Source organism: Bombina bombina, chromosome 7 (assembly GCF_027579735.1).
Source record: "Bombina bombina isolate aBomBom1 chromosome 7, aBomBom1.pri, whole genome shotgun sequence".
NCBI classification, from domain to species: domain Eukaryota; kingdom Metazoa; phylum Chordata; class Amphibia; order Anura; family Bombinatoridae; genus Bombina; species Bombina bombina.
In genome coordinates this window covers 66,446,729-66,466,685 of record NC_069505.1, presented here as the reverse complement: position 1 = coordinate 66,466,685, position 19,957 = coordinate 66,446,729, and positions in this window count along the sequence as shown.

Below are 19,957 nucleotides of genomic sequence, written 5' to 3'. Positions count from 1 at the left end.
AATTATTAACCCCTAATCTACCGACCGGACCTCACTGCTACTATAATAAAGTTATTAACCCCTAATCCGCCTCACTCCCGCCTCAATAACCCTATAATAAATAGTAATCTGCTCTCCCTAACATCACCGACACCTAAATTCAAGTATTAACCCCTAATCTGCCGACCGGACCTCGCCGCTACTATAATAAATGTATTAACCCCTAAAGCTAAGTCTAACCCTAACACTAACACCCCCCTAAATTAAATATAATTTTTATCTAACAAAATAAATTAACTCTTATTAAATAAATTATTCCTATTTAAAGCTAAATACTTAACTGTAAAATAAACCCTAATATAGCTACAATATAAATTATAATTATATTGTAGCTATTTTAGGAATAATATTTATTTTACAAGCAGTAGTGTTAGTGTTAGGGTTAGAGTTAGCTTTAGGGGTTAATACATTTATTAGAGTAGCGGCGAGGTCCGGTCAGCAGATTAGGGGTTAATACTTGAAGTTAGGTGTCGGTGATGTTAGGGAGGGCAGATTAGGGGTTAATACTATTTATTATAGGGTTATTGAGGCGGGAGTGAGGCGGATTAGGGGTTAATAACTTTATTAGAGTAGCGGTGAGGTCCAGTCGGCAGATTAGGGGTTAATAATTGTAGGAAGGTGGCGGCGACGTTGGGGGGGGCAGATTAGGGGTTAATAAATATAATATAGGGGTCGGCAGTGTTAGGGGCAGCAGATTAGGGGTACATAGGGATAATGTAGGTTGCGGCGGTGTGCGGTCGGCAGATTAGGGGTTAAATTTTTTTATTAGAGTGGCAGCGATGTGGGGGGGCCTAGGTTTAGGGGTACATAGGTAGTTTATGGGTGTTAGTGTACTTTAGAGCACAGTAGTTAAGAGCTTTATGAACCGGCGTTAGCACAGAAAGCTCTTAACTCCTGGCTTTTCTCTGCGGCTGGAGTCTTGTCGTTAGAGTTCTAACACACACTTCAGCCAAGACTCTAAATACCAGCGTTAGAAAGATCCCACTGAAAAGATAGGATACACAATTGGCGTAGGGGGATCTGCGGTATGGAAAAGTCGCGGCTGGAAAGTGAGCGTTAGACCCTTTCCTGACTGACTCTAAATACCAGCGGGCGGCCAAAACCAGCGTTAGGAGCCCCTAACGCTGGTTTTGACGGCTAATGCAGAACTCTAGCCGATTGTGTTTAAAGTGAAAGTAAATCCTAGCGTTTTACAAACACTAGGATTTACTATTGAAACAAATAAAGGGGACTTTCATTCATGAAGCATAACACCTAGATTACGAGTCTTGCATTAGCCTTAAAAAGCAGTGTTGAGGGGTCCCAACTCTGCTTTTTAACGCCCGCTGGTATTACGAGTCAGGCAGGAAAGGGTCTACCACTCACTTTTTTTCCGCGATTTTAGCTTACCGCAAATCCCCTTATGTCAATTGCATATCCTATCTTTTTAATGGGATTTGCCTAACGCCGGTATTACAATCGCCTGAAAAAGTGAGCGGCAGACCCTCTCCTGTCTAGGCTCCTACCGCATATAAAAGTCAGTAGTTAAGAGTTTTATGGGCTAACGCCGGAACATAAAGCTCTTAACTAAAGTGCTAAAAAGTACACTAACACCCATAAACTACCTATTAACCCCTAAACTGAGCCCCCCCCCCCACATCGCAAACACTATAATACAATTATTTAACCCCTAATCTGCCGACCGGACATCGCCGCCACTATAATAAATGTATTAACCCCTAAACCGCCGCACTCCCGCCTCGCAAACACTAGTTAAATTTTATTAACCCCTATTCTGCCGCCCCCAAAGTCGCCGCTACTATATTAAATTTATTAACCCATAGATCTAAATCTAACCCTAACCCCCCCTAACTTTAATATAATTTAATTAAAACAAAATTAAATTACTACTATTAAATAAATTAATCCTATTTAAAACTAAATACTTACCTATAAAATAAACCCTAAGATAGCTACAATATAAATAATAATTACATTGTAGCCATCTTAGGGTTTATTTTTATTTTACAGGCAACTTTGTATTTATTTTAACTAGGTACAATAGTTATTAAATAGTTATTAACTATTTAATAACTACCTAGCTAAAAGAAGTACAAAAGTACCTGCAAAATAAACCCTAACCTAAGTTACAATTACACCTAACACTACACTATAATTAAACTAATTACCTAAACTACCTACAATTAATTACAATTAAATTAAATAAACTAAATTACGAGAAAAAAAACACACTAAATTACAGAAAATAAAAAAAGAATTACAAAAATATTAAACTAATTACACCTAATCTAATCCCTCTAATAAAATTAAAAAAAAAAACTCAAAATAATAAAATTCCCTACCCCATCCCTTGAATTCCGATTGGCTGATAGAATCCTATCAGCCAAACGGAATTAAGGTAGGAAAAATCCTATTGGCTGATGCAATCAGCCAATAGGATTGAAGTTCAATCCGATTGGCTGATCCAATCAGCCAATAGGATTGAGCTTGCATTCTATTGGCTGTTCCAATCAGCCAATAGACTGTGAGGTCAATCCTATTGGCTGATTGCATCAGCCAATAGGATTTTTCCTACCTTAATTCCGAATGGCTGATAGGATTCTATCAGCCAATCGGAATTCAAAGGATGCCATCTTGGATTACGTCACTTAAAGGACCAGTCATTCAGTCGTCGGCCACCGGATGAAGAGGATGCTCCGTGTCGGATGTCTTGAAGATGGACCCGCTTCGTTCCGGAAGGATGAAGATAGAAGATGCCGCCTGGATGAAGCCTTCTGCCGGTCTGGAGGTCCTCTTCTTGCCAGATAGGATGAAGACTTCAGACCCTCTGGAGGGCCACTTGTGCCCGGCTGGGTGAAGACGGCTCAAGGTAGGGTGATCTTCAAGGGGGTAGTGTTAGGTTTTTTTAATGGGGGATTGGGTGGGTTTTAGAGTAGGGTTGGGTGTGTGGGTGGTGGGTTTTAATGTTGGGGGGGTATTAAGAGCTGATTACTTTGGGGCAATGCCCCGCAAAAGGCCCTTTTACGGGCTATTTGTAATTAAGTATAGGGTAGGGAATTGTATTATTTTGGGGGGCTTTTTATTTTATTAGGGTGATTAGATTAGGTGTAATTAGTTTAATATTCTTGTAATTTGTTTTTTATTTTCTGTAATTTAGTGGGGGGTTTTCTTTGTAATTTAGTTTATTTAATTTAATTGTAATTAATTGTAGGTAGTTTAGGTAATTAGTTTAATTATAGTGTATTGTTAGGTGTAATTGTAACTTAGGTTAGGGTTTATTTTACAGGTACTTTTGTACTTATTTTAACTAGGAAGTTATTAAATAGTTAATAACTATTTAATAACTATTGTACCTAGTTAATATAAATACAAAGTTGCCTGTAAAATAAAAATGAAACCTAAGCTAGATACAATGTAACTATTAGTTATATTGTAGCTAACTTAGGGTTTATTTTATAGGTAAGTATTTAGTTTTAAATAGGAATTATTTATTTAATTGTAGTAAATTTATTTAGATGTATTTAAATTATATTTAAGTTAGGGGGGTGTTAGGGTTAGACTTAGGTTTAGGGGTTAATAAATGTATTATAGTGGCGGCGACATTGGTGGCGGCAGATTAGGGATTAATAAATTTAATATAGTTGCAGCAACGTTGGGGGGGGCAGATTAGGGGTTAATAAATAAAATGTAGGTGTCGGCGATGTTAGGGGCAGTAGATTAGGGGTTCATAAGTATAATGTAGGTGGTGGCGGTGTCTGGAACGGCAGATTAGGGGTTAATATTTATAATGTAGGTGTCAGCGATAGCGGGGGCGGCAGATTAGGGGTTAATAAGTGTAAGATTAGGGGTGTTTAGACTCGGGGTTCATGTTAGGCTGTTAGGTGCAGACATAAATTTCATTTTCCGATAGGAAACAATGGTTCTGCGTTAGGAGCTGAACGCTGTTTTTTTGCAGGTGTTAGGTTTTTTTCAGCCAACTCAGCCCCATTGTTTCCTAAGGGGAAATCGTGCACGAGCACGTTTTGCCATTTTACCGCTACCGTAAGCAACGCTAGTATTACAGTGAGATGTGGAGCTAAAATTTGCTCACTTTTCTGAGGTTAACGCCGGCTTGAAGAAAACCTGTAATACCACCGTTGGTTTAAGTGATCAGTAAGAAAAAAAGGCTCGTTAGCCCCGCACAGCCTTCCCGACAAAAACTCATAATCTAGGCGTAAGTTACTTCATGTAGAAAGCTCCTTTATTTGATTCAACCAATCGCCGCTCTTAGCTCCTACAGCAGGGCATGGCTAAAAAATTTTTTAGCTAAGAGGTGACATTTTCACCTCTTAGCCAATAGCTGTGCAGTAAATCTGGCTCGCATGGACGCCAAGCCGGATTTACCGCATGGCTATTGGGTAAGAGGTGAAAACGTCACCTTTGAGCCAAAAAAACCCCAAAACGCTAGGATTTACTTTCACTTTAACTCTCAAATCCAAGTGTATACTGCTCAGTAAACCACATATATAGTAGAGAAGATTACGCAAATTGAGGCACACACATATATATATAAAACATGATATATAGTGATGGAATACATGGAAATATATTAGTGCGTAATGTGCCAAGAAAACCAAAAATATACATATATGATAAGAGTAAGAATAAATAGTTCTCAACTCAGATGACAATATTGTATGATATAAATGGTGGAAAGATAAGTTGTAACTTTTTCCAATAATTAATCAAGTCATATTCTGAGTTGAGTCCCCTAGGTACTCTAGTCTGTAGTCTAAACACCCAGAATATCTCACGCTTGCCCAGAATTTTATCTCTGTCTACTCCTCTAGGAGGAGGTTTAACCCATTCTATGGCCTGCCACCTGAATGTATCATTATTTTTCCGAACTACATTGTTGAAGTGTTTCACCAAAGGTGTTGTGGCCTCTCCTATTTTGATAGTAGGTAAATGATTACGAATCCTGGTATTGACATCAGTTGTGAGGCCAATATATTAAAGATGACATTCAATGCATGTAATCTGGTAAATGACATAGGAGGATGTACAATTCAGGCAAGAGGAAATCTTAAACTCCTTCCTAGTGACCTCTGACCGAAAAGTATCTGAAAAAATACAGAACTCACATGGTCTCTATTTAACAGATTATCATTTGCTTATAATAGACAAAAGTGTCTGTTTACTATTTTGCAGATGTCCTTATACTCATTACTATAATCCGTGACAAAGGTGACTCTGTGTGGGCTACCAGTATATAGTGTTCTGTCATGTCTAGAGTCCTTGAGTAGATCTGCTCTGTCTATTCTGTCCACCTGGGATTGTGCCCTGTTAATTACATGTTTGGGGTAACCCCTATCTTGTAATTGTTCTCTCATTATCTTACATTGCTTGGTATACACTGTTCCATCAGTGCAATTTCTTTTAACTCTGATCAATTGTCCCTTTGCAACTGCAAAATTGATGTGTTGCAGATGGCATCTACTAGCATGTAAGAGAGTATTCTTTGTGATGGGCTTACGGTATAGATCAACATTAATGCAACCATTTTCCATACCTGTCAGAGTAATGTCTAGAAATTAATAGATTTTATTTGACTTTCAAATGTAAACCTCAGACCCACCGTATTGTTATTAAGATTCTGAATAAAATCTTTCACGCATATCAGGGGCCCCTGCCAAATGAACAGCAAGTCATCAATGTAGCGCCTATACAGCGCCACATTGTCCTTGAGGGTGTTTCCATCTCCATAGATGTGGGACTGCATAGGAGGGGGAAAACTTAGCCCTCATAGCCATCCCACACCTCTGGAGATAGAATTCACCCTTAAATATAAAGTAATTGTGGGTAAGCGGGAACCTTGTGACTCTCAACACAAAGTTAGTAAACCTTCTGGTAAAGTTAGAGTAGTTGTTAGGGAAAAGGCAATAGCATTTAACCCTTCCTCATGAGGAATAGATGAGTAGAGCCACAACGTCCACTGTTAACCATGAAAAATTGGTCACATCCCAAATCGTATTTTCCATCAAACAGATAATATCCTTAGTATCCCTAACATAGTTGTAAAGTGTAACTACAAAGGGATGAAGAATGGCATCCAGCCATTCAGAGAGGTGTTCAGAAAGGGAGCCTACCCCACTGACTATTGGTTGTCCCTGAAATTTTCAATTAACTTATGTACCTTTGGAAGATGGTGGAAGATGGGCACTACATGATGTTCAACTAACAAAAAGTCATAAGTTGCCCTGTCAAAGTGCCCATCCTCCAAACCATCATCCAAAAGTGACCTAAGTTCTTTCAAAAACAGTCTAGTGGGATCATCGTCTAAACGTTTGTATTGAGTGGTGTCCCTTAACTGTCGGTGTGCCTCCCCAGTGTAAGCTGGCCTATCCAAGATGACCACTGACCCCTTGTCTGCCGAGCGTATATTTCTTTCATTCCCTGAAGCTCTTTTAGAGCTTGTTTCTCCTTCCTGGACAGATTCTGTTTCAAAGATTGACCTTCTTTTTTAGTATAGGATAACTTAGTCAAATCATCTTCCACTCTTTTATAGAATGTTTCAAGTATGTTTCCTCGGCTGTATAGGCTAGAACTCTGAGGGTCTTTTGAAACCACTAAAACTTCCCACTGTTTTGGACTCTCCATCATATGTACTTTGTACCCACATAGCATCTAGTGTATTAATATCACACACTTCCTTGAAATTCAATGTGGAGTTTCTATGTGTGGTGGATATGTCAGCAGTTAAGGCAAAATATGTCTGTTCATAGGTAGTGTCACTGGATTGGCTACTAAAGTGTTTCTGTAAGGTAAGGTTACGAATGAACCTGTTAATATCAAGCATAGTTTTGAAAAGGTCAAAAGAGCATGATGGGGCAAAGTTAAGACCATAACTCAATACTCTTAATTGGGTATCAGACAGATTGCAAGAGGAGAGGTTAATCACGTTGTTTATTGATATTTTATGTTCTTGTTCCCTCTCAGTGGATATCTCCCTTGATTTTCCTGTCCTATTCCTGTTTTCTCCGTTGGTTTGTAAAAACCTGTTCAAAAACTCTCCGATCTTCACCTGAATTGCACATTTTTTCATTAGTACTAGTCTGAGGAACACTAGTGACATATTTAGAAACTGTAGTTTTAGGTTTAACTACCTGATTACTGGTGTCTGGTGTAGGAGGAGGGCAAACAATAGTTACCTGTTTCTCTATATTTTTCAAAATACCTTTGGCCGCCTTAGAGGTGTGATCAGTATCTGAATTTCCCATATCCTCACTTGACCCCACCTCACTTTCAGATGCTCCCGTGTGTGTAGATTCTCTATCTAGTGTCCCGTTGTGTCCCCCTCTGCCCCTATTCTTACTCCTAGATCTACCTCTCCTACGAAAATGTATTTTATTTTGAGAGTGGTTCCAAATGTAAACTGATTTATTTTCGTAATCAGTCTGATCATGTATGTACTTAGTATGTTTAACATTCAATATAAGGTTCTTGGACTCAAGAATTGCATTTTTCAATATACCATCAAATTTAGGGAAATCAATATCATGTGTTCTATTATTCATTTCAATTTGCATAGAACCTATGTCTTCCCTTATTTTATCTAGTTGTTTGGTTTTATAGATAATCAACAAATTGTATTAATCTAAATGAACATTCAGATAAAACTAAGTTCCAGGACTCTACAAAATCAGGTTCATTAACATCAAAATTAGGAAATTTGTTGACCCTTAAACCTCTAGGGACTATTTTGAGCTTATGGTACCTGTCAAAATTCCATATATCAAACTGCAGTTTGTGTTCTTTTCTCAACAGTTTTTCCATAGCATCAAACAGTTCTCCTAGTGAATAAACAGAAATGTCTGTTATAAATACTCTATCCATATCTATGTCTCCTAGACCTCTTTCAGTAACAGGTAATAGTGAGTAAATATTTATACTGGACTCCTCCATGGTAAAGAGCTCTCACTTGTGCAAATACTAATGAAAAGTGCTGCCAGATAGCACCGAATAATAAACACAAAGGTTCACTAGTAACACAAATATATATATACATACTGTATATAGACAGTCCAAACTTGGATTCTCACTCAATTCCCTTAGGAGAGAAAAGTGCCTTTAAATGCAGCATAATCCGCTGCAGAGCTGATAGCAGTTCATAGAATCACAGGATTAGCAGAAACAGCCTGTACAGGGACTACTCAGAGGACCTAGCGTAATGTATATTATAACAACGCTTATAGACATATATGTATATCTCCTACACACCAGCAGTAGTGGATCAAAAATATATGAGCAGCCTGCTCTCTAACAGCCTATGGCTGTTTCCACTTACCGCTCTGCAGTGTGTCCATGGTCAGTACTCTGAGTTCCCAAACATCCAGTTCCTCAGCTGCAATCTTCTGCCGCATACAGCGGCGTCTCATTGAACAAGGGGCATGTCCGGTCACCAGTTCAGCCGTAGCCAGGGGTCAAGTCGAGAAGGAACGCATGGAAACGGAGTTCCTGCACTATTTTTGCAGGAGGAACTAAGTTCCCTCTGGACAGAGAACAAAAATGCTTCAGTAAACATTGCTGCTGCTGGTGGGAGGAGCTGGAGCACAGTCTGATTAAAAGGATAGTGAGATTCTCTAGTAATGGACAGTAACAATTCTTACAATACACTAAATGCAAGCATGTCAATGGTCCTGCTGTGTAAACACCCTGCACTGTGTGTAACACATGGTGCTTACATTTCTGTGTGGCTTGCTCTGGGGTTATTTTGTTCCCCTCAGCAGAAATACGACTTTTGCACCTTAAGTGGGTGAGACTCTGTGAAAGAGGTGGATTTTCAGTCCTAAAAACAACCATTTAACCCTTCACTGGATTTAATTTGCTTTCATTAACCAAAGTGTATAGATTATATACATACAAATACAGTGTGTGTGTGTGTATATATATATATATATATATATATATATATCCTATATTATAAAAGGCCAAGTGTTTGTCTGAAGCCGTCATGCGCAGTAGAGACAAACACTTGGCCTTGAGATAGGGAGCGCGAGGTACACAAACAGCTGTGAGGTCTGGGGAGCGCGAGGTAAGCTGATTGAAACAGCCTGTGGCAAGAGATATGGAGCGCAAGCTACTCAACAGCAGTGAGGTGTGCTGCGTGAGAAGCGGCCACGCGCTCCCCAGACCTCACAGCTGTTTGTGGCCGACGGGATGGGGGCGTGGCCGGGCGTCGCGATGGGCGTGGCCGGACGGGTGCCACCGCGATGGGGCGTGGCCGGGCGGGGTCCCGCAATGTGAAGACTTCAAGACAGAGCCAGAGAGGGAGCAGGAGAGGGGGGGGGGAGATGTGCCAAAGAGGGGGGGGAGAGAGAGCCAAAGGGGGAGAGCCAAAGAGAAGGGGGAGAGCCAAAGAGAAGGGGGGGAGAGCCAAAGAGAAGGGGGGGGGAGCCAAAGAGAAGGGGGGGGAGAGCCAAAGAGAAGGGGGGGGGAGAGCCAAAGAGAAGGGGGGGAGAGCCAAAGAGAAGGGGGGGGGAGAGCCAAAGAGAAGGGGGGGAAAGCCAAAGAGAAGGGGGGGGGGGAGAGCCAAAGAGAAGGGGGGGGGGGAGAGCCAAAGAGAAGGGGGGGGGAGAGCCAAAGAGAAGGGGGGGGAGAGCCAAAGAGAGAGGGGGGGGAGAGCCAAAGAGAAGGGGGGGGGAGAGAGCCAAAGGGCGGAGAGAGAGCCAAAGAGAAGGGGGGGGAGAGCCAAAGAGAAGGGGGGGACAAAGAGGGGGGAAAGAGAGCCAAAGAGGGGGGAGAGAGAGCCAAAGAGGGGGGGAGAGAGAGCCAAAGAGGGGGGGGAGAGAGAGCCAAAGAGGGGGGAGAGAGAGAGCCAAAGAGGGGGAGGGAGAGAGCCAAAGAGGGGGGGGGGGGAGAGAGCCAAAGAGGGGGGGGGAGAGAGCCAAAGAGGGGGGGAGAGCTAAAGGGGGGTGAGAGCCAAAGAGGGGTGAGGGGGAGAGCCAAAGAGGGGGGAGAGAGAGAGCCAAAGAGGAAAGAGAGCCAAAGAAGAGAGCAAAAGAGGGGAGAGAGACAAAGAGGGGGGAGAGAGAGCCAAAGAGGGGGGGCAGAGCCAAAGAGGGGGGACAGAGCCAAAGAGGGGGGGGCAGAGCCAAAGAGGGGGAGAGCCAAAGAGGGGGAGGGAGAGAGCCAAAGAGGGGGAGGGAGAGAGCCAAAGAGGGGGACAGAGAGAGCCAAAGAGGGGGGGAGAGAACAAAAGAGGGGGAGAGAGCCAAAGAGGGGAGAGAGAGAGCAAAAGAGGGGGGGAGAGCCAAAGAGGGGGGGCAAAGGGGAGGGGAGAGCCAAAGAGGGGGGAGAGAGAGAGCCAAAGAGGAGAGAGAGCCAAAGAGGAGAGAGAGCCAAAGAGGGGAGAGAGCCAAAGAGGGGGGAGAGAGAGCCAAAGGGGGGGAGAGAGCCAAATGGGGGGGGGGGAGCCAAAGAGGGGGGGGAGCCAAAGGGGGGGGAGAGAGCCAAAGGGGGGGAAGAGAGCCAAAGGGGGGGGGGAGAGAGCCAAAGGGGGGGGAGAGAGAGAGCCAAAGAGGAGAGAGAGCAAAAGAGGGGAGATAGCCAAAGAGGGGGGGGAGAGCCAAAGAGGGGGGAGGAGAGCCAAAGAGGGGGGAGGAGAGCCAAAGAGGGGGGGGAGAGCCAAAGAGGGGGGGAGAACAAAAGAGGGGGGAGAGAGAGCAAAAGAAAGGAGGGAGAGAGCCAAAGAGGGGAGAGAGAGAGCAAAAGAGGGGAGAGAGAGAGCAAAGGAGAGGGGGGAGAGAAAGCAAAAGAGAGGGGGGAGAGAAAGCAAAAGAGAGGGGAGAAGAAAGAGCAAAAGAGAGGGGGGAGAGAGCAAGGGGTGGGACCGCTGTACTGCAAAAAATGGCCCGTGTACACGGGCTTTAGTACTAGTATATAAATAAAATAGCAAGTGTATGGAGTGAGCTTAGTAAGAAGATACCATGATTCTCTGTATTGTGAATTTTAACATCAATATGGTTGTCACATATATATAAATGTATGGCTAGTGTGTGGAGGGTGCCTAATAAAAAAATATACAATGTTTCTCTATAATGAGAATTTCAACATAAAAAGGGGGGTCCCCAATAGTTTTCACATGTATACACACTTGAAGTCTTAGCAAAAGGATACAATTGTAGAACATTTATTTTATACAAAGAACGTATCAGAACCATTGGATGATTTTACTAAGGACTTTCCGGGCCTATTGATTCCTGGATTTTAAAATTGGATCTTTCACATTACCTCATATAAGACTGAGGTTAAACGCTACCAATTTTAAGGAGCAAAGAAGCGTGGAACCTTATGATCTACGTGGGTGATCCTTCTCATTGTGCGGCACTTACCTCATAAGATTGGAGGTGAGGAATGTAAGTAGGAGGAACCCCAAAGGGGTCTTTTTTTTTTTTTTTTTTACATTTTATTGATTTCCAACAGTGAGTACATTCAGAACATGCATGTATCATTCCACCTCGCAGGGTGTTTAAGACAGGTTACCATAGCATAACATAGGGTATTCATAAGTAAGGAAATTCCAAACATTTGATCATATAGTTGCATTGCTAAAACTCATGTCTTTTACCAGTGATTATAATGGTTGTTAAATGTGATTGGTGCACTCACCACTGGGGTTTTTTGTTATAATTATAACTAAAACTAAACTATTAAAGTACGTTAAACTAAGCTAAACTCAACTCAACATAACTCATCGGGGCCAGATGCATTATATCAGGGACGATATCTGCATTACTTTCGTATATTCAATTTTACCCAGAGATATTGGAGATTGGTAAAAATGGGAGAAACTGCATAGGCGCTATGCTATACTATGTGCTCAAAATGGCGAGTCTAGTGCACTGGAAAGTTGTGGGAAAGTGTACAGGACTGTGTAACACAGGAAAGTGATATTAATGAATCTAGGAGTGAGATGACTGTTAAGATTCACAAACTTTCCACAGTAAGCTGCTGGGTTCGCGAACTATATGGTGTTTGTATTTCCTCAGTCAAATTCATTAATTATCCGCCCCCATATTTAAGAGATACCATATGGCGCCCCTATGTAACTAAATTAAAAATTAAAATAAAGAAAATTAAATAAAACTTACCTACACTAAACTAAAATTGTATAACAAACATTGCCCATATAATACTATGTCTACTAGGTCCCATAGTGCCAGTTAAGATTACAAAGCAGAGAGCAGATTGAGAACCCCGCAAAACATCGAAAACAGCAGACATGGAACAGGGAGCATTATAGTCTCTACGTCTTGGTAAATTGAAAATATGATCTATGGTACACATGTAGTGTCAATGCAAGAATAAACTCTGGGCAGCTTCCCTGTGTTTCATGGTTAAGTGTCCCAGCTAAATGAGAAGCAAATGCCGGTGTATGCTAAGAGAAAGCAGAAGCATATATATTGGGAAATATAAGTGACCCAGCGGCAATCTAATAGGCTAGGGTAGGTTATGCAGCCATAAAGGAAACACTGATCATTACAGAACAGAGGGTTCAGGTTAGCGCTGTGCGAGTTGGGATAGAGAGGCAACAAGACTCCCGCTGTCTACAAGTGTAAGAATGCCTAACCCATCACAGCCTGCAAGCAGAGAGAAACAAAACTTTGTGCGGTATCTAGATGTATAACCAACTGATCAGGAGCACGTTATGTAAGACAGAAGAGACTTAAAATATGTTTGTGTCCATAAAACAAAAACAGTATGATCTTTAACAGCAATATGCGTTTCACAACTGGCACTATAGAGTTCTGTACAGTCATAGAATGTGTAATGTGTAATGAAGGCTGTAGGTCCGCTGGAGATAGGTCTGCTAGTACCTGTCACTTATGAGTTAAAAGCTGTGCAGTGAGCCGGTTTTAACTGAAGTATTTAACAGCCGGCGTGAGCTTCAGTTCATCACTAGAAAACCATAAAGTGGGACAAAAACAAAACTAAATCAGACATTAAGAACCCTCAAAAGAAAAACACAATAACAAGCAAAGAACCGTGGAGGGCATGATCCGCTTGTTGCACATAGTTCCAAATCCATTTCCCTCCTCTGCAATCATCCAAGATGACAGACAAACTGTGGCTCCGCTACAGATGAATGGGGCTGAGTCAATAAGCTATCCGATTCCAACACGGCAGCTTTTGTGCGATGGGTGACCACTGCCATGTTGTGTTGAGTTGCGCCACAGCTGAGACCTGCTGCAGTAGCTGTAATCATTGGATGCCGCTTGCCGTTTGAGAAACTCAGGCTGGGTGGGCTTCGGCTTCCACAAGTGGGGCATTGGCAGAATGCTTCCAGGTGATGGGGCTAGGTGCAGATCAAAGGATCGCTGCTTTCGCCGCTGAAGCACATCTCGTAGAAGTCCTGACTGCCCAGGAGTCCCACCGGCCTCATGTGCTGTGGAGTCCTCAAGGTAAGTAAGCCGCTGATCTGCTACAGAGGGGGTCCGCGGCACCTGCCACACACCACAACAAATGCTGCAATCCTGAGAGGTGGGCACCGAAGACCCATAATCAAGAGCTGGGATAACATAGAAGCATGGGTCAGAGGGCGGACCGTAAATCCACATGGTGTCTGAAGCACAATCCCGCAATGGTGGTCCTGGAGCTTCAAAGGTAAAATTGACAGGGTCACAAATAGATGCCTGTAGCAAGGCTGGTCGATGGATTGACCGTATCTCTTCATGGAGGATCAGGCAGGAAGATATGAGGGTGTCCAAACGAGGTAGGAACACTGTCATGAGTTCTTTAACAACAGGGTTAGTAGCCATCTTTGCAAGTTGTTGACACCTTCCCCGTGTCGTGAGATAAACTGTTAATGTACTTTCCAGGGGAGAGAAGGTGGTGAAATTCTCTATCCACTTTGGTTCCCGGACTCAGCAAGTAGTCAAGGGAGATATGGATGGCGGTGAATCACGGCTGCCAGTAGGTTTCTAAGCATAAGATGTAACAGAGCTTCAGCACTTTGCAGCCATTTTGGTGCGCCGCCCACCGGAAGTCCCCAAAGGGGTCTTTTATTATTATTCCTCAAGCTGACTTTGGATTACCTAGAAGAATCTTCTTTTGTGATATGGACTCATAAGAAACTTTGTTTATAATAGTGAATTATTAAGTGATCAAAAATATAGCATATTTTGATAAGACTTCAAGTGTGTATACATGTGAAAACTATTGGGGCCCCCCTTTTTATGTTGAAATTCTCATTATAGAGAAACATTGTATATATTTTTATTAGGCACCCTCCACACACTAGCACAACCATATTAATGTTAAAATTCACAATACAGAGAATCATGGTATCTGCTCTCCACACACTTGCTATTCTATTTATTTACTTTAGTATTAAGTGTACTGTAGAGGGACCATACACTTCATACTTATTAGGCAGTAGCTACTGTTTGAAATACAGTGTGTTCTCTGGTTAAAGACTTCAACACTGAGGAACTCTATACCCAGTGCTTTTTTACTTCTTTCTCATTATATATATAAAAATCAATATTAATTGTGAGGGGGTGGTGGAAGTCTTGGTGAGTACCCACACTTTTTTTGTAGGACTTGACCCCTGGCTGTAGCCAAAGGGATTTCCAGAAGGATTCTGATCCCAGCTGCCTCTAAGAGCGTAAAGTCACTAAAGAGTGAGAAGTTGAGCTCCCTTTGCCTCATGGAAGCCTGGCCAATATAATACGAAGAAAACAATGAGATCAAGAGGTAAAGTAAAAACAAACTACTTTATTAAATAGGTAACACAGGTGTACTGAATTAGCTATGATTACAGCGTTATAGCCGAAACATGTCAGCCTTCAGTTTGCCTGTAATGTTTTGCTGAATGCACCCTGGACCCTCCTGGGTATTTTTAACCAATGGGATTTAATAAAGTAGTTTGTTTCTACTTTGCCTCTGGATCTCATCGTTTTCTTCATATAAATATATATATATCCTGGTCTTCCATAACACCTCAGCAGTGCCACAGGCTGATAGCTTCCATGCCACGCCGCATTGAGGCAGTAATTGCTGCAAAAGGGGCCCAAACCAAGAATTGACTACATACAGTATGCATGCTTATACTTTTCAGAGGTCCGATATTGTTCTATGTACAATCCTTGTTTTATTTATTGCATGTAATATTCTAATTTTCTGAGATTGTGGATTTGGGGTTTTCATGAGCTGTAAGCCATAATCATCACAATTATGACAAATTACGACTTGAACTATCTTGCTTTGCATGTAATGAGTCTCTCTCATATATTAGTTTCACCTTTCAAGTTGCATTAGTTAAATAAATGAACTTTTGCACGATATTCTAATTTTTCTAATTTCACCTGTATATATAAAAATTCATTAAAATTATGGAGGAGATAAAAATCTGAGATTAAAATCCTCCATATCTCAAAAGTGACCTGGAGGATTTTAATCTCAGATTTTTATTTCCCCCGTAATATATATATAAAATAAAAGTTTGTGGGTGCATGCACTCTCACCATCCATCCTCAACTGCCAGGGTGCTGTAGGAGTATTTAAAGATTCAGTAGTAAATAAGCACTCACTGGACTTTGGTCATCTGTGCAAACAAAAAGTGTTTATTTGTGATGTTTCGGGACACCAAACAGTCTCTTCCTCTGACAAGCAACAATGCAAAAAATGGCAAACTTTTAAAGGTGAAAAGAACCCTCCCCTATTGATTAAACCAATCGGTGCAAATATTGGTGTGAAGACAGGAGAAACAAACCCCCTGATAGGATAGTCTAAGCCTTAGACTCTAAGGTAAAGACAGCCTGATAGGCTGAAGCCTATGTGTCTGCAAAGTGTGCAGTGTGAACATAGAAATAAAATTAAAAGATGAAGAAATGGGTGAGTGGAATTGATCCCCTTGGACCGCAGAGGCTATTGCCAAAAAGGTCTGACAAAAATGTAGTTAAATGTCACAAACAAACATAAATAAAAATTATGCCTTTTTGGCAATAGCCTCTGCGGTCCAAGGGGATCAATTCCACTCACCCATTTCTTCATCTTTTAATTTTATTTCTATGTTCACACTGCACACTTTGCAGACACATAGGCTTCAGCCTATCAGGCTGTCTTTACCTTAGACTATCCTATCAGGGGGTTTGTTTCTCCTGTCTTCACACTAATATTTGCACCGATTGGTCTAATCAATAGGGGAGGGTTCTTTTCACCTTTAAAAGTTTGCCATTTTTTGCATTGTTGCTTGTCAGAGGAAGGGACTGTTTGGTGTCCCGAAACGTCACAAATAAACACTTTTTGTTTGCACAGATGACCAAAGTCCAGTGAGTGCTTATTTACTACTGAATCTTTATATATATATATATATATATATATATATATATATATATATATATATATATATATATATATATATATATATAATAGCAAGTATGAACTTAACCCTGATTTGATTGAACCCTGAAATTAGCTTTACCTAAGCAGCAACCAGAAATCTGTATCCTACTGACGAGTTCTAAAAGAACAAAACAGGCTGTCTAGTGAGTGGTTTCTGTGTTGCTGCAATAGTCCTGTTAAGGGATCGCTGTGTTAAAACAGTATTTGAAGCAAAAAAACTGAGATTCTGCATATCTAATTTGCATACCTTACCCAGAATAACAAACTAGCAATATATGTGGAGTTTTACTGGGGAAACCGCAAGCGGGGAACTTGCCTAGATGTGCTAATTTTATATGCAAAAATGTGTACATATACAGGGAGTGCAGAATTATTAGGCAAGTTGTATTTTTGAGGATTAATTTTATTATTGAACAACAACCATGTTCTCAATGAACCCAAAAAACTCATTAATATCAAAGCTGAATAGTTTTGGAAGTAGTTTTTAGTTTGTTTTTAGTTATAGCTATTTTAGGGGGATATCTGTGTGTGCAGGTGACTATTACTGTGCATAATTATTAGGCAACTTAACAAAAAACAAATATATACCCATTTTAATTATTTATTTTTACCAGTGAAACCAATATAACATCTCAACATTCACAAATATACATTTCTGACATTCAAAAACAAAATAAAAACAAATCAGTGACCAATATAGCCACCTTTCTTTGCAAGGACACTCAAAAGCCTGCCATCCATGGATTCTGTCAGTGTTTTCATCTGTTCACCATCAACATTGCGTGCAGCAGCAACCACAGCCTCCCAGACACTGTTCAGAGAGGTGTACTGTTTTCCCTCCTTGTAAATCTCACATTTGATGATGGACCACAGGTTCTCAATGGGGTTCAGATCAGGTGAACAAGGAGGCCATGTCATTAGATTTTCTTCTTTTATACCCTTTCTTGCCAGCCACGCTGTGGAGTACTTGGACGCGTGTGATGGAGCATTGTCCTGCATGAAAATCATGTTTTTCTTGAAGGATGCAGACTTCTTCCTGTACCACTGCTTGAAGAAGGTGTCTTCCAGAAACTGGCAGTAGGACTGGGAGTTGAGCTTGACTCCATCCTCAACCCGAAAAGGCCCCACAAGCTCATCTTTGATGATACCAGCCCAAACCAGTACTCCACCTCCACCTTGCTGGCGTCTGAGTCGGACTGGAGCTCTCTGCCCTTTACCAATCCAGCCACGGGCCCATCCATCTGGCCCATCAAGACTCACTCTCATTTCATCAGTCCATAAAACCTTAGAAAAATCAGTCTTGAGATATTTGTTGGCCCAGTCTTGACATTTCAGCTTGTGTGTCTTGTTCAGTGGTGGTCGTCTTTCAGCCTTTCTTACCTTGGCCATGTCTCTGAGTATTGCACACCTTGTGCTTTTGGGCACTCCAGTGATGTTGCAGCTCTGAAATATGGCCAAACTGGTGGCAAGTGGCATCTTGGCAGCTGCACGCTTGACTTTTCTCAGTTCATGGGCAGTTATTTTGCGCCTTGGTTTTTCCACACGCTTCTTGCGACCCTGTTGACTATTTTGAATGAAACGCTTGATTGTTCGATGATCACGCTTCAGAAGCTTTGCAATTTTAAGAGTGCTGCATCCCTCTGCAAGATATCTCACTATTTTTGACTTTTCTGAGCCTGTCAAGTCCTTCTTTTGACCCATTTTGCCAAAGGAAAGGAAGTTGCCTAATAATTATGGACACCTGATATAGGGTGTTGATGTCATTAGACCACACCCCTTCTCATTACAGAGATGCACATCACCTAATATGCTTAATTGGTAGTAGGCTTTCGAGCCTATACAGCTTGGAGTAAGACAACATGCATAAAGAGGATGATGTGGTCAAAATACTCATTTGCCTAATAATTCTGCACTCCCTGTATATATATACATACACAACAACATTTAAAATTAGGGGGAGGTAAAAGGTGAGTTTAAAATCCTCCACTATGTACAAAATATAGAAAAAATAATTCATTTTGTAGTTCATTAACAAATCTAGACAGGCCAGAAGGCTTGTTTTTTCCACAGAAAACCTCTGAATTACATTGTTTCCAATGCAGCAAATGATTCTGGGTAAGATATGCAAATTAGGTACACAATGACACACCTTTTAACTTCAAGTCTGCTTTTCAGCAGATTCCCTTTATGACAAAGCATCGCTGTTCACACAGCTTATAAGCTTAGCTACGGTTAGTGCAGTGATTCATAACCATCCCAGGACAGACTGCTTCGTAGTTATTGCTATTCATCAGATGGGAGAAGGTTTGAATCACTGCTGGGTGAAGTTGCTTCCGGGCAAAATACAACAACACTTAAAATTAGGGGGAGGTAAAAGATGAGTTTAAAATCCTCCACTACGCACAAAATATAGAGAAAATAACTCATTGTGTAGTTCATTAACAAATCTAGACAGGCCAGAAGGCTTGTTTTTCCCACAGAAAACCTCTGAATGACATTGTTTCCAGTGCAGCAAAGGATTCTGGGTAAGATATGCAAATTAGGTTCACAATGACACAGCTTTTTACTTCAAGTCTGCTTTTCAGCAGATTTGCTACACAATTAGTTATTTTCTCTATATTTTGTGCGTAGTGGAGGATTTTAAACTCACATTTTACCTCCCCATAATTTTAAGTGTTGTTGTATTTTGCCCGGAATCAACCGGCAGTGATTCAAACCTTCTCCCAGCTGATGAGTAGCAATAACTACGAAACAGTCTGTCATGAGATGGTTATGAATCACTGCACTAACCCTAGCTAAGCCCCAAGCGTGGGGTGAAACGCGTTTAACTGAGTTACTTTTACTTACTACTGCATTTGTATTTGTTGCATCCTCAAAGTCACACAACTTCAGGCTAACTTTGGAAAGACCGGACCATCAATGCACATTTGAATGCACACAGTATGGAACCTAGCTGATTGCTTATCAACAACCCTTACAGAGAACTACACACTACAGAATTGATACATAGTATCAGCTGGATCATATTCACAATCCTATCTGGAGCAACGGAGTACAAGTTACGTCAGTAGCATACGTCACATCCAGAAGAGGTTACAGAAGACCTAGGATTGGAGCGGAGCTACTTCCACGCCAGATAAACTACAATAAGAAACAAGGATTACTTCCATTACGGTGAATTGAACTTATCTTATATCAGCCACTCTACATAAGCGGTTCCTACTCACTGATTACTAACGTACCCACGTTACACCGTCCAAGACCACTATTGCCCTATCTAATGAGATCGGATCCATTACCGAGTATATGCTCGCTTATATATTCCCCACTAGACATAGAGTGAGAAGTTTATTCAGGTACTTTTATAAACATTATTACCTCTGTGACACGGATTACAATATAGTGCACTATATTTTATAGCAGTTTTCATATTGTCAATTAGTATTTGTTTTTAGCTACTGCTACAGTTACCCATCCACATACAGATTGTTTATCACTATAAAACATTTACACACAGAATATCTTTCACTAT